Raw genomic sequence first — 6000 nt, forward strand, 5'->3', positions numbered from 1 at the left:
TGAAAAATTTTATTCATTCCAAAAAAAAATTCTATTTTTTTCCTCGATTATTCGAATAACTTGTATTCGAATGACAACCCTAGTATGCAGCCTCCAGTAAAAAGTTAGTTTTTATTATTGGTGCAACAGCACAACAAGCTAATTGTATGAAATCGAGTGATTTAAAAAAAGAATAACTGACATATTGATGTTCTGGAATCGCACTATTTTGTACAGTTTTGTTTACTCAAAAATTATCTTTTTTTTATTTTTATATTATTTGTGATTTTTCTTAATATTTATTTATTTTTTCAATTTTGTCTTGATAAAAAATTTTTTCGGATATTCGATTATTCAACAATTATTGATGGAATAAGTTTTTGTTCTTAACTGAAAATTTGTATTCATTCGAATAAAAGTTATTCGAATAATCGAGGAAACCAAAATAATTTTTATTCGAAAGAAAAAAGTTTTTCAGTTTCGAATAAAAATTATTCAAATAACCGAGGAAACAAAAATAATTTTTATGACAATAAAAATGATTGTCTAATTTCTTTGGGTATTCGACAATTATTGATCGAATAAGTTTTTATTCTAAATTCGAATAATCGAGGAAAACAAAATAATTTTTATTCGAATGACAATAAAAATTATTGTCGTCTCTTAATAATTTAGTTTTCATTATTGGTTCAACTGCACAATGAAGCATATAATTAATTGTATATGTTAGCATGTTTATCACAAAATAATTTACAAATTTTATTTGTTAACACCATTGTTATGGATTTCCTAAACTAATGCTATTTACACACAATTTGCATTTGAAAATAATCTCTCGAATCTCACATTAATATTCTAATACCTAATTAATTTTAATAACTATTAAAGTTGTTGTAAATATATAATTTTTTTCTGTATCTGTCTGTCTCTCTCTCTTTCTGTTTAATTATTTGCCAACATTTAAGTTTTGTGTAATCCGTACATAAAACACATATTTAACTCATAAATAAACAATTAAATTTATTACAAATGTAAATTATTTAATGTTGCTGAAATAGCTGTCAGAACAACTAAATTAAATAATTTATATTTCGCAAATAATAGTGTGACAGAAACGTAGTTTGAATGGGGCTGTTTATTTATGTAAATACTTAGGCTGGGTTTGAATTATATGAATAAATAAAAGGCTTATTTTAACAGCAAACTAAAATGAACATTCAGAAAGGGTGAACATATTTGGAAGAGCTGAATAAAAATTACTAAAAAGCATTACCACTAAGAATTTTTAGACAGATTTACTGAAAATTCGAAATATTTTTATAAGAAAATTATCTAGAATGAAAAGCAAACACTTCGAATTCACGATTTTATTTTCTCGAACGTCGAAATACAATTTGGAATAATTATCTTTCCGAATCACACATTTTTCTGTAAAATGGCATCAAAAAAGTTTCATTAAATATATTAAACATTTTGTTTTCATTGTAATTCCGTTATATAAGAGATTTTATTACCGAAAGCTTTTGTAACTTCACATACTCAGTTACCGCTTTTCATAGTAATTAATTACGAGATGAAAAATAAGTTTGGATGGTACCTTTCGGCACGATCAAGATTTTGATGTTTTCAGTATCCAATTCCGCTTAATATCCAAATTAAAATTTAGATGCTGCAATATTTAGCAGCTGTAAGGTTTTCAATATATGTTTAGATATGTCAAAAATATCTGTGCATAAATTCAGTGTGACATTCTGTCCTTACAAAGAGCTAATGATACTTTAGACATGGGATGGTTTTTATCAGCAGATTATTTGAGAAATGTAGTTTTATTATTTTTTAATTTAATTTTTTGTGTAATATTGCCTTAAAGTATTTTGTGGAAAGAAACTTGCCATAATTAAAAATGCATAGACCTTTATACAAAAAATTTGTTTTTTTTTTAACTTATCAAATTATTAATTATGAATCAAAACGGAAACAATAACAAACTACATATTTATTTACTTTTTTTTTCTTTTCGAAAACAAAACCCCATAATTGTAAATGGATTTAAAATAACAAACTCAACTTAAACTAATTAAAAACAACATAAATAAACTGTTCATTATGAGAAACAATTTAAAACAAAAACAAACACTAATTAAAAATAAACAATATGTTTAATAATTTGCTAAATCGTCTAGAAATAAATAAAGCATATATTAACAAAAATAAACAAATAAAAAACTTTTATGCCATTAATTTCAAGAAATAGATATCTAGGGTATAAAATATTATGGGTAAAAATTACCAAATACTTTTACTCTATAAGTAACTAAGCACTGATAGATACCTATTTGTTGAAATTATGGCCATTAACCGAAGTGATGGCATATTTGTAATGGTTGAGTAGTGTCTGACACATTTTTCTTCCTGGTGTTCTAAGAAGTCTTAACAATTATATTCATTCACAAAACATGTCGAAAAATATCAATTTTCGAATATGACTATTCAATATTTATTCCAATTTACCACAGATATTCCAAGTGTTAATCAAATTATTGGGATTTTTGAATGGAAGCTTTATCGAGTTCAGAAATACTTCTTAAATATATTGTTCTTAGTGTACAAAGTTCAAATCAAATTTTATAAAAACCGACTCTTTTAAGATTCATTAGAAAATACCTGATAAAAACACAACCCTCAATTGTGTTCGTGGAACTTAGCATTTTCAGTTGTTCATTTCGTGCTTAGGAAGGACTTTGATGGACAAAATATAGAAAAGGATTATCTTGAAATCTCTAGAGAAAATTTTTTTTAAATTTATCAAAAAATCAAAGCTTTCATAAATATCCTTCAAAACGTTAATCCTTTAATATCATTGAAAGTATCCATTCCATTTGTTAAAAAATTAAAAAAAAATATATAAGTTCGAAATATAAGTTCGCCTACTTGAAGTATGACTTTCAAAAATTTCATATTTTTAACTTTGTTAGTTTAGCATAAACAGAAATTTTTAATTTTCTGTTTTTTTTACAGTTTTATTAAAACTAAACTAATATAGATATAAGAATCAAATTTAAGAATCTAGAAATCCATTATAATGAACATGTTCTATATTTGAAGTCACGGTTAAAGGACATTTCGTACATAATAAGAACTGGTTAAATTAAACGATTTCATCAAGTTTCATTAAATATATAACATTTCGCTATATTTTCATTAGAAATTCCAAATATCGAAAAATTTGACTTTTGACCTTCACGATTTAAAGGTTAACGTTTTCCGATTTTAGCTAAACTTTCAGACGATATTTCAAATTACCAGGACTATAATACTATGAATAGGTTTTGTTAAAATTTATAACAGTAAGGAAAGTAAGGAAAAGCTCATTCACCAAAATATTGACAAAAAAATGGCAGGTACGGAAAAACTGTATTGACATAGGTATTGACATAATTTTTTCATATTTTTATTCCCTATTATGATTTCAATAAATCCCAAAGTGACGATCAAAATATTCTGAAATTTGTTTAACAAAATTTTTAAAAATTTTAAAAAGGAGATTTGAAACATCCGTTAAAAAATTAAATTTTGTTGGTCATACCTGTGAATAGGTTAGCGGTATCCTATGAAGACAAAAACTCATACACAAGTAAATACGGATAAATTTTAAGTAAAAATTACCTTTTCTTTTAATATTTCTTAAAATATGTTAATTTTTTTTTGCTAAATTTCTAGTTCAAGTGGCCTGAGACACGTTAATGGTCTGACGAATTTTTTATAACTTTAACATTTTTTAACCAAATTTTGTCATTTACATCTCATTACAACTATAATTACGTACTCATCTCGATTCTTTTACATTCAATTGAAAAAGTATTTATTTAGTAGCAAAATTTAAAAAAAAAAACTGAAAAATTTGCATTTTTTTCCGAATTTTGGCGATAATACAGTTTTTGGGTAATTTTGAATCAAAGGAAAAATTTTAATGTAAAAAAAATTTTTAATGTAATATTCATGAATATAAATAAATGTACATATTTGTAGAAAACAATGCAGAAAGTTAACGAGTTTCATCAATTTATTCCATATAAATAGTAAAATTTTGCATATATCTGAACCTCGATTCGCGTCCAGAAATCGTTGTCCGATTTGGCTCAAATTTTCAGCACTTAATTTTTAGGCCTAGTGTCACAATAATCCACCCGGCACTCTTCAAAATTTTAACAACAATTTTTTTCCATACAGCCGATTGTCACTCTAATGTACATATGTAATGGCATCACGTGAGAACGACTGGAGCGATTTGGTTGATTTTTTTTATTCGATTCAAAATTCAGGAGATGTAAAGTAAAGACTCGGAAATTTTTTTTTGAGTCCAGTCAACTGTAATAAAAAACCTCCATAAAGTATGCAGTACAATTTTTAGATATTTTTTTTTGCAAATAAATAAGAACAGGCAGGTCAACTATCCAGCGTCGAAATTTTTGAGGCCTTCAGCTATAAGGCCTTCTGTAACACCTTCCTAGACCTTTTTTTTAGACCCAGTACTCATGATCGCTTGCCTTCTCAGGGAGACCTTATGGATGGCCTACCTGCTCCCTTCTTTCTGTTGCTACAAACGTAGTACGAAAAAAATCACATTCTAAAGACAAAACAACAAATACAAAAAATGCAAAAAGTGAAAACTTATGAAAAAATCTTAATGTATTTTTAATTTTAAGAACATTTTTTTCACTATGGGTTTCCAAAATATTAAAGCAAATAAATGTTCTCTTTAATTTCATACCTATAAGGAAACAGTGGGGCAAGTAAAAATATTATAATGAATATATATATATAAACTTATACTATAGCCGAAACCTTAAAGTCCTTTAAAAAGGACAACGAATAACTGGTTATGCAGTCCTACTAAATAGAGCCTGTACTTTTATCCGTATATGATGTGGTTCATGTGTTAAAAATATCGTTGTACGGTGTTATTCAATGTTTTCCTTAAATTTTGTTTTTCATGTTAAGAAACCATTACAATTTAATGAACAGACCCATAAAAAGGTGTTAACAATAGTTGTCAACTACAATATATAAAACATATGTATTTATAATACCAATATATATGCCAACTAACATATTTTAACTAATGTAAATGACATTTATGCCTGTGTGTTTCTTTTTTTTTAATAAAATATTTAAATAATAATGCTAGAATATACTTTCATAATTTCTATAGTTGCTTAAATAAATATCTAAACTATTTAATTATTAACAAAAATAACAAAAACAACAACAATAGCAACTGAATATAATACAAATATTACAATATATATAATCTAAGCTTTGAACATTAAAACTGGCGACCCAGAAAAATACTTCTTTTGTTGCGTATCAGGCGTCTAGTAGTGTGTGCGAGTGTGTATAAATGACAGGATTTCAATAAAGGTGTATTATACTCTGCTATAAATACGAGTATATTACCCATACATTTACATACTTGTTTTACAGTTCACTGACTATCTTCAACCCAGCAGTTAAGCAAGTTGTCAATGTATCCCTTATAGACAGTAATTGCCACGAATAGCTGATCACTTGGCTGACTTCATTTTATCAATTTAGCGTCATTATGTGCAGAGAGAAGTCAATTGGTTATTTTACACATCCCAGGTAACTTAGCTTGAAGTCAATTGTCACTTTAGTTTCTCTAAGTAACCTAGAGTGTAATCATTTTAAATGTTAATTTTTTACTTGAAATTAGAAATTAGTGAAGTTAACTATTGGAGAGTTGTCGGAGGAAGGTTTGTTTACAAGCAATCGATTATTGGACGGTTTGAGGTCAATTAGCACCCGTACGTGTTAAAATAACAGCTTATGTAACTGATCAAGTAACCAGTTAGAAAGCTAGTAAGGTAACTGAATCTATGTAACCTATATGTAAATCTAATGCGTTGATTACTTTGGACCAGCTATCAGATAGTGCTATTGTAATCAAAAAGGGTTAATTGACCCCCCGCTTAGCATATGCACTTGGTAAAATAACTATTC

Source organism: Calliphora vicina, chromosome 3 (genome assembly GCF_958450345.1).
Source record: "Calliphora vicina chromosome 3, idCalVici1.1, whole genome shotgun sequence".
NCBI classification, from domain to species: domain Eukaryota; kingdom Metazoa; phylum Arthropoda; class Insecta; order Diptera; family Calliphoridae; genus Calliphora; species Calliphora vicina.